General features: G+C 36.1%; 1 non-coding gene and 1 pseudogene across 1 annotated transcript; both read left to right on the top strand.

Annotated features, from left to right (window-relative positions):
• Nucleotides 1-1,360: 1,360 nt before the first annotated feature.
• On the top strand, nt 1,361-1,488 carry LOC150004394 (small nucleolar RNA SNORA19). Its single transcript, XR_016512536.1, has one exon. It is a non-coding gene; the product is annotated as a small nucleolar RNA SNORA19 (small nucleolar RNA).
• Nucleotides 1,489-8,879: 7,391 nt separating this feature from the next.
• LOC150004395 (protein SET-like) lies at nt 8,880-9,750 on the top strand (annotated as a pseudogene).
• Nucleotides 9,751-10,761: the final 1,011 nt, after the last annotated feature.

Raw genomic sequence — 10,761 nt, forward strand, 5'->3', positions numbered from 1 at the left:
TTTTGTCCTCTGTAGAATTAAATATACTGTATTTGGTCAGTACTTATTCTTCCCTTATGCTAGGTAACAAGGCAGTTTTCCTGTAATCATGAACTACAGGCATTAAAAGTAGAGAAAAACCTGTCAGGATATAATTCCAAGATAGAGACTGTGTCCTTACATTTTGCAATTGAACCAAAGCCAGGAATTTTGTACCTCCAGACTTTTAACAAGATGCAAAAAACAAAGGCTCCTATTTAATTAAGCCACTATTCATATAGAATTTTATGTGCATTTAAGTACTTCCTGATTAGACTCCTTCTCACCATTCATTCAACAAATGTTGAGGACTTGTTGTGTATCTGCTGTTATCTAAGAAACTTGCGATAGAACAATAGAAGTAGTCTCTGTTGTCATGAATATCACTTTCCAGTAAAAGGAGAAATAAATTTTAAAGAAAGTTTAATTTTGGATTTTGGATTTTGGCTGTGATGAAATACCTGGTTCTAAATCTGTTGCCTTACTGTATGAACTAGAAAACTCAATAAAATATATAAAAAAGAGTGTCCATTTGTGAGAAAAAAAAGTCTGCACAAATTATTTGTCATCCCTGAGGGAAGGAAAACAAATGATAGGCGTTGACCATCAATGCTGTTTTCTACCTGAAAACACCTTTCAGACCATGGTCCAAGAGGAAGAGGTGAAAATGAGCTCAACTGAATTGCTAAACTGAGAAAATAGGCATAAAATTTTGGGGAGGCTGGGTCAGGTTTAATTAGCTTAGCAGAGTACCAGAAATGAGAGATCTATGCAGGAAAAAAAAAAAAAAAAAAAGAGGTCTAGAGTTCTTTAAATGTGTCTCTTTGAGGCTTTGACTAAACACTAAGCTGTATATGAATGCACTGATATTCAACAAAGCTGCGCAAAGAATAACCACGAAGGAAGAATAACTGCAGGGTAACTTTAAATTGAACAACCGCTAGATCTTGCACAGGGGTGGGAAATGTTGCATTCTAGTCAACAAGAGAGAAGAGACCTCTTTGAATCACCAGGACATTTATTACAGACCTAAAAATGGTTATATCTTTGTAGTAAAGATAAACTAGTACAAGGTTAAAATCTATTATAAACCCACCTAAACAAAACTTAAAACTGGTTTGGAAATACTTTCTTTGACATGTAAATTAACTGCTTGCTGAAAGAAAGCCCAACAGTGTTTAAAGGAAAACAATATAATCTTGATACTCAACAATGTAACATTCACAACATTCAGCAACCAATCAAATACTAGCAGTCATGCAAAGATGCAGAAAAATGTGACCCATCGTCAAAAACAACAACAGCAACAACAATAAAATGTCAGTAAAAACAGACCTATTTCGTGCACATTTCATTTACCTGCTTTCTCATATATGTGAGCAATGTTATTTTTTATGTGCTATACAAATAGTTGAAGGTTAATTAGCAGTATAACTAGATAGTAATGCTGCCAGTCTCCTTCTGACAGTTTTCAAAAAACAGACCTATTTGACAGAAATAATAAGCTTTATAGACAAGAAATTTAAGACAAGTATTATAAATATATTTGAGGATTTAAATGAGAATATAAACACAATGAGTTGAAAATTTAAAAATGTTAAAAGAACCAAATTAAACATCTAACACTTAAAATTACAATATTTGAAATTAAAATTCATTGAACAAGTTTAATAAGAGATGAGGCATAAAGTCAGTAAATTCATAAACAAGACATTAGAAACTTTCCAAATGGATGAACAGCAAGAAAAATAGCTAAAAAAAATGAACAGAGTCTCAATGACAGATGGCACAATACCAGGCCTTCTAATATGAATATAAGAAGAGTTTGAGAAATAGAAGGGGCAGAAAAAATAAATATTGGTTGGTGATTTTCTATATTTGGTTAAAAATACCCATCTACAAATTCAAGAAACTTAACAAACAATAACTAGAATAAAAAGTTAGATCACACTAAGACACCTTATAATCAATTTGCTGAAAAATAATTATAAAAATAAAATTTTAAACATTTTATATAGATGGTTAAAAATAAAAATCCTCCCTGACATTTTATCAAAAACAGTGCAATCCAGGATATACTGAAACAACTTTAAAACAAGTTCTTTATGATGAAAGAAAATAACACATGGAAACTCAGATGCCTGCAGGGGAGTAAATAGCGACAGAGGTGGTAACATTTTTCAGTCCAGAAAATTCTATTGCCATGAGGACTTTCTGTAAGGAGCCAGTACAAATGGTAATCTTGACACTGTGAGAACCAATGGATAAATTGTGTTCATTAGTCACACTTGACTACGCATTCTACGTACAATTCACTACTATGTCTAGGAGGTAAGAATATACCTTGTCATCATTCATAAAAGCCCTGGCTGGTTTAGCTCAGTGGATTGAGCGTCGGCCTGCGAGCTAAGTGTCGCTGGTTCGATCTTCCAGTCAGGGCACATCAGAGAAGGAAAACTCTGACTCCAAAAAACCTCCGCTGCCTTGCGGCATACCTCTTCAGGGGAAAGGCTAAGGGAGTAAACCCCGACAGAAAATCCGGAGCCGGAGTCCCTAAGGCGGTTTGACGTTGTAGTCAACACCGGCAACTCCTGCGGCGCACCTGAAGCCAAGCTGTATTGACTCCGTCTTTCCCTTGGATCCTTCAGCTGCGAAGAGAAGGGGGGTTCTGCTGCATGGGCAACAGCAGACCCTCCATATTACCCTGCCCAGGCTCTGTAGCTTCAGCGTCATCGCAAGATGTCGATTCAACACGGGAGGAGACAGATACTACCATGTCACTCCCGAGTCGGACTGCACAGCCATTCTCGGCGGTGCAGATAGACTCTTAAGAAGCTACACCATCGTCTCTCGAGACGGACGGCTGCCAACGACATTCATAAAAATAACCACACTGTTTCTATCAGCCACATAAATTCATGATGTGGCATTTGTCTAGCAGTCAAGCTGACTGACTGGTCAATATTTTAAGAGTGTAATATTCTGAGAAGATGTGGCAGCAAGAAGAAATGTAAGGTAAGGTTACTTGTTTTAATCTGTTTTCCCTTGTGTTAGCAGTATTCTTCATTCTTATCAAGCCTAATTCAAAGGATACTTTGCAGCCCCCACATTATACTGTTTACCCCTCTCCACCTCAAGTAACTGTTAATTCAGAGAAAATTACTTGGGCATACAATTCTTGTCTTAAATAATATGAAATCATATTTCCTCTTTATAGTGATTTGAGTCAGAAATCTGTTAAATATCAAGTTACTGTGCAAAAAAAGTATGTAAGGTTTCAATGATGCAAATCAACTATTAAAACAACTTTTTTACCTGTTCACTGAATTAAAAATATAATATCATATATTGACATAATTCATTAAACCAACTTTGACATTTTTGCTTTGGAATGAAAGAAGCCCCTGACTTTGCAATGGATTTTACTCAAATGACCAGAAAAAGTGATAGAAACTTCTGAAAAAAATTATAGCCTCCACTGAATAAATAACAATATAAGAAAAGTGAATTTCTATTATTTCTATTAATGAAGATCTTCTGAGCAAAGACTTTCCTGTCAGAAGAATCTGTGAAATTTAAGACTAACATGATGTGTTCACCAATGCTTGAACATTTAAAACAAAAATAGAAAACTATTTTTAGGGTAAGGTCTAAGCTTAAGCATTTCATTTTTGGAAAAGATATTTTCTCACCAGGAAAAAGTTCTATTCAGGTAAGAAAGAAAGAAACTTCACCATGAAAGTTTTCAGTATATTTTTCAGAGCATGTTTTTTAATAGTTTGGATGAATTAAGTATTCTACTCACCACACTGTATTACAGGTGTTCCACTGTTCTGTTGTTTATTGCAGAGAATACGTTTGCCATGCCTCTACTGCAAGACACATATCTCTATGGTGCACATAAAAGTCTTAGTAACATCTCTCTCTTTCTTGGAGCATGATTAAGCTGATAACTATTAACAAGAATTATCAGATTTAATTTAAACGTCCTGTTTGTTTGTTTTTAAGAATATATTCTTGCCTTGCAGAGAAAGCACATTAGGAAAACACAGGATCTGGGAAGCTTCTCCTGTTTTCTGCACCTTGCACTCTCTCATTTGAACCAAGCAGGAGGAGAGTGGGAAAAGAGAGAGCCCACAGAGGTTAATGTTTAAAAATAGCTCTGACATAGTGTGAGTGTGTGTGTTTTCTTTTTTTTTTTTTCTTTTCTTTTTTTTTTTTTACAGAGTACTTATTGTACCTGGAAGACCTTCTGAGTGTACTATAAAAATTTCAGTTCCAGAAAAATCTCTAAACCTCAGCCACATATTTTTCTGAACTTCAAATCTACTATTCTAACCCCTATTTTCTTTGGCATTTACCTATCCTCATCATTAAAAAAAAAAAAAAAATGAGTCAACAGAACGAAGTACTATTTCAGAATGTAAAAGTGGGGGAAGGATCAACAACTATAGTTGTTGAATACCCAGGGATTACTTTTAGAAAAAAAACTTTATTCTAAGTATTCCTAGTTGCATATAAGAAAAAAAAGAAAAGGTAAATATAATAGAAGTGAGCTCCAGGGAAGGGAAAACTGTTTTGCTCTGACAGTTGAAGTACCCAGCTCAGAAAGAAAATCCTGTGGGAGGAAAGTTTCATTCTTTAAGCCATTTGCTTCTACAGCTCTGAATTGTAGCAGTAGTGAGCAGCAACAACCTAAGAGTTTAAAAAACCCAGTTAAATACACTGAAAATTAAATATTAAGTAATGGGATTTTTTTTCTTTTGTATAATACTTAACTACTAAAGGAAAGAAAAACACTTTTTCCTAACTTTTTTTTCTTTATTATTTTCCAAACATGCAGCTTAAAATTTATAAAAGTTAAATCCAACATTTATAAAGGCATTCTGTATATTTTCATGTGCAAAGATCTAATCCTTCATATAGGTAAAAATAATTTTTAATTTATTGTTTTTAAACTGGGTTTGAAAGAAAACATACACAAGGTAGGCCAGAAATATTAAGGGAAAGATATTTTCACTTATCCAAGGTAGTAGGAGGCATTTTCTGTGAATTCCACCTTTTTATATATAGCTCTAAACCAGGAGAGATGAAAGGTCTAGCTAATTACTAAAATTTCTTCCAGTGCTCTGGCTTTATGGTTAATGGCATTTAATTCATTCATTATTAATTGGGCACAGACAAAGTATTGTTATTGTCCTGGGTACTGTATGAGTAGTGCTTGCTTAAATTGTAGCTACACCATTTTCTTAATAAGTAACCATTGGAAAGTCCATTAACTTCTTCAAGCCCTGGTGTCCTCATATATAAAATAGGTATGTTAAGAACAATGCCTATCTTATAGGGTTCATGTAATGATGTAATGATATAATGAAATAATGCACATTCTCTGTCATGTAAACAGTGTTTGCTCAGTAAATATCATTTACTAGTGAGGAAAGATCTCCTAGTTGGGTGTTTTAAAGAGTATGAAAAAAAATTTTAATAGTGATAGTCAAAATGAGTGAGGTTTTGGTGACTATGAAAATGATATAGTGGGTTAATGGGTAGAGTAGAGTAATGGGAAAGAGGAGAAAGATGAAAGAGACAAATTAGCCAACCTTATGTGAGTCCCTAAAGCTTTCCTCCATAACTTGACCAGTCTATCGTAAGGCACAAACATGAGAATTGGGTTGTTTGATATTGTTTGATACCAGTTGTAGAGGAAAGTAAGAGCCTTTAAATGTGCTTCCTAATCATGGAAATTATCAATAGCCTTTCCAGCTCTTGCAAATCTCCTCTGTAGCTACAGCTTTTTCTAAAGCCACAGAAAGCATATACTGCTTTTGTTTATGCAAAAGGACTCAACTCACTAAGCAGAAACACCTGCATGTACGCTTGTGTATATACACTCGTGAATCTGTACATGTGCTCAGAATATGATGCCTGAGAGGTAATGACAGCTGTATACACACAGCTGGGAGCCCTGGTTCAGTTATGAGTGTATAGCTCAAGGTCAAAGCAATATATGATCTTCTAGACATTTCTGAGTCCTAGACCGCCCTCAGTGCTCATGCTGGGAATGTCACTGTCCTTCTATTCTAGCAAGTTTCTTGTGAGCTATTCTATTGGCCTTGAAACATTTAATTATTCATTGTGTTAAGCTTTCTTAAATATTATAATAAAAATTTCAATGCATAACAAAGAGTGGGATAATAATTTGAAGGATTTTGTTCGCATAGATGCTGATTTGTACTCATTTAAAGTGAAAATTAGTAATACCCAGGAAAAATGACTATGCCAAAAGATCTACCTGAAATTCTTATTTGAGCACAGAGATAATTTTCAAACTATCATACTGCACCTTCTTAAAACAGGCCACACCTCTTGGTAGTTGGATGGCACATGATATCTTTGAAGAAATTCTTGGAAGTATATTACAGCACATTTCAACTAGCCTCTGTGATCTGCTGCTGGTTAGTTCCTAAAATGAGTACATCCAAGTGAAAGTGAGTCTACCACAGGAAGAAAGCTAACTAAACACTTCTCAGTTCACATTATTGAAAATGAGGCCATTTGGTTGATTGTCACAGTGTGCATTACAGAGTACTAAGCGTCTCTGCAAATGTAGTAAGGAAAATATAGGATTAAAAATGACAGACTTGACATCAAAACACCTTTCTTTCCATTTGACATGTAAAGAGGAAGTTTATCACTTAACCTGAACATTATTTAAAAACATAATCCACATCTTTGAATAAATCTATGATTTGTACATAATCAAGGTCAACTTTGTAGCAGATGAGAAGCTCCCTTTCTTTATGAAAAATGCTGTTCTTTGAAAGACACTTGATCTAGAGCATTAGATACACAAAACACTCCTTTTGTGTTTGGATCTTACAGTTAAAATGTTCAGTGGAGATATCCTATAAACTCAAATTTTCAAATTTGCTTATGTCTCAGTCAAGCTCCTTAGTTTCTGAGCTAATTAAGCATAAAAAGGGAGTGTGTTAAAAGATATTGAATAGCACATTGAGTTATGAAGAAGACAGGAGAGTATCTTTGAGGCTAAGCTACCAAGACTATGTCTAAATTTTGCAGTACCAACCCAATGAGGAAACCCACAGCTGTGCTATACTGTTTCCTACAGCTGCTGCAGTTACCACCACCCCACAATGTAACTTTGCACTCCTAGCCCCTAAAAGCTGGTGCTCCAGCTGCAAAAGTATTCCTCTGAAGTCCCTTTCATCAGATTGTTCAATTCAAAATTGAAATCTCAGGAAGGAACTCTGATTGGCCAAGCTCAGTTTATACACCAGCACCGGAAATGGTTATACACGTTGGAGCCTACATTGGAGAGGTGAGTCATCTAAGTCTGGAAATTTCCTGGAGACAGCCTAAAAGATGTTGCAGACAGAAAAATCTGAACCTGTAGTTGGAGGAACCATATAATTTATCATGAGAATTGGAACTTTCTGGAGCAAAAGAGAAGGTGTTGTTGAATAATTGCTCCAGGAAAAGAGGTAGAAATTGCCTCACTCTAAGTAGATGTTATCATCTGGTTAGGGTGACAAAGTTTCAGGCCTAAGCAAACTCCTGCCATGAAGTTTTTACTGTGATCATCTTGGCCGAGCTGCTCCCAGGCAAGAGGCAACATTTCCATAGGCTGCTGTGAGAAACTGGTAAAACACATGGCTGCCACCAGGTACAGGGCCAAAAGGTCTCACACAATGACCCAGGCTGTCACTGGGGTAGGGCTGACTCTTTCATATCTGCTGAGCTTATTTGCCAAGCTCTCCAAATAATGCAAAGCATATTAATTAAAAACACTTCCACAGATGCCAAAGCTATTTTTCTGTCTAAATTAAATTATATGTCTAATCCAAAGTATAGCTCATCTAAAAGTGAAAGTATTTACATTTCTATGTTAATTGATTAGCTTCTATTTGGATAAATAAATTGGCTATAAATGGAACAGACTTTGGAGTAACCATGACTAGTGGTCAATAGATGAAGCCTTCTTATAACCGTAAACACCACCACCACCATGTCAACAGAAGCTGGTGTGCGAAGCAGATTTCTACAGTCTTAGAAAGTTCTTCAGTTAACTTGGATGTTTTAAACCCTTAATATAGAACTTCTTTTGCAAATTTTATTTTATGAACTTTATGTAAATTTGTCTCAGTTTCTTATTTATTCTGCTTCAAAAATAACTGTGTAGATGTCCATGAAGTCCCTTGTTTTTTGTCCAACTTTATTATTTTGTTTTCATTTTAAGAAACATCTACTGGGTGCCTACCCTGTCGAATAGTTTCAGGGGACAAAGTAAGGAATATCACACAGTCCCTGACCTTGGGACATTTATAATCTATTGGGGAGATGGACACATCAACAAGTGTGCATCATATCATCACAGGTAATATGACTTTAAGCTGATTATTCAAACACACTCAGAAAAGTAAACTTTTGGGGAGAAAACCTCGTATATTTTAAACTATATTACATCTTTATTCTTAATGCCTGCATATAATAATTATAATAAATACAGAAATAAATAAAACGGCTATAATTGTTATATTTTTAAATAAAATGACAAAAAAAAAACCCTGCATTTCTAAAACACAGATGTGGCCATTTCTGTGAAGGATTTATGGTCCTTTTGTGACCTATTAAAGTTACTGCACCTGACTATTCACAGATCCAGATGCCCATTGCCTTAGTCAATGAGGATTGAGATTAGTCTTTCCTAGGGCCAATTACTCTCTCTGCCCGGTTGAAATGCTGTGGAAACAAACTGAATTATTAAGAATTTTTCTGAGTGCTCGGGCTTCTTTCAGCAGCACAACTTCCTTTTGGCCTGATTCTATGACTTATCTCACAGCATGGCCCCCAAACGCCAGTCTTTGCTCCCACACCAGATGAAGAAACCGAGACCTCCTCCTGCTCCCCAAGCCCGAGAAGAAATCAACCTCCCACGACTTGAGAAAGGAAGAAAAAGAACAGCAAGAAGCAATTGAACATATTGATGAAGTACGAAATGAAATAGACAGATTTAATGAACAAGCCAGTGAGGAGATTTTGAAAGTAGAACAGAAATATAACAAACTCCGCCAACTATTTTTTCAGAAGAGGTCAGAATTGATCGTCAAAATCCCAAATTTTGGTGTAACAACATTTGTCAACCATCCACAAATGTCTGCCCTGCTTGGGGAAGAGGATGAAGAGGTACTGCATTATTTGACAAGAGTTGAAGTGACAGAATTTGAAGATATTGAATCAGGTTACAGAATAGATTTTTATTTTGATGAAAATCCTTACTTCGAAAATAAGGTTCTCTCCAAAGAATTTCATCTGAATGAGAGTGGTGATCCATCTTCCAAGTCCACTGAAATCAAATGGAAATCTGGAAAAGATTTGACGAAACGTTCAAATCAAACGCAGAATAAAGCCAGCAGGAAGAGGCAGCATGAGGAACCAGAGAGCTTTTTTACCTGGTTTACTGACCATTCTGATGCAGGTGCAGATGAGTTAGAAGAAGTCATCAAAGATGATATTTGGCCAAACCCATTACAGTATTACTTGGTCCCTGATATGAATGATGAAGAGGGGGAAGGAGAAGAAGAAGATGATGATGATGACGAAGAAGAAGGGTTGGAAGATATTGATGAAGAAGGAGATGAGGATGAAGGTGAAGAAGATGAAGATGATGATGAGGGGGAGAAAGGAGAGGAAGATGAAGGAGAAGATGACTAATGGAACACTAATGGATTCCAACTTTCTTTTTTAATTTTCTCCAGTTCCTGGGAGCAAGTTGCAGTCTTTTTTTGTTTGTTTATTTTTTGTTTTCCTCCTCTTGTGCTCAGTCTCCCTGTTTTTGAGGTCTCTTTTCTCTCCTTTACACCATAGTTCTCACCTTATTTGGGGGAGATGTACCTTGAGCAGAATACAGTGGGAAAAGAATCACGGCCCCTTTCTGTTCCAAATTCATTTTTATCCCTTCCTATCTTTTTTTTTTAATGTCTTTTATTGATTATAATGTTACATTTGTCCCAATTTCCCTTCCCTCTGCTCCCCTCCACCTGGTGGTCCCCTCCCTCCAGTTGTCCCCCCCTTTTAGACCATGTCCATTAGTTGTGCATATAGTTCTTCTCAACCTCTCTCTGTCTATTCCATTCCCTCCTACCATGATCCTTAATTCCTATATCATCTCCCTCCCTCTCCCCGTTCCCCTTTCCTGTTGACCTCCCCCCAATATGTTTCCCATACCTATAGTTCTTTTTCCACTCTCGTTGCCTGTTTAGTTTGCCTTTGTTTCAATTCCCTAGCTTCTGTTGTTGTTTCTTGTGATGCAGTTTTCATTTTAGATTTCATAGTTTTGATCCTCCTTTTTATAAACCAGTCCCTTTAACATCTCATATAACAGTGGTTTGGATCTAATGAACTCTTTCAGTTTTGTTTTGTCCTGGAAACACTTTCTCTGCCCTTCTATTCTGAATGACAATTTCGCTGGATAGAGTATTCGTGGTTGTAGGTTTTTGCTTTTCATTATTTTGAATATTTCTTGCCAGTCCCTTCTTGCCTGCAGGGTGTCCCTTGAGAAGTCAGCTGATAGTCTAATTGGGACCCCTTTGTACATGATTCTTTTCTTCTCTCTTGCTGCTTTTAAAATTCTCTCTTTATCTTTAACTTTTGACATTTTGATTATAATGTGTCTTGGAGTGGTTCTCCCTGGGTCCAGTTTTTTTGGAACTCTCTGTGCTTCCT

This window comes from Furipterus horrens, unplaced genomic scaffold (assembly GCF_987537825.1).
Source record: "Furipterus horrens unplaced genomic scaffold, mFurHor1.1.pri manual_scaffold_7, whole genome shotgun sequence".
Lineage (NCBI taxonomy): Eukaryota > Metazoa > Chordata > Mammalia > Chiroptera > Furipteridae > Furipterus > Furipterus horrens.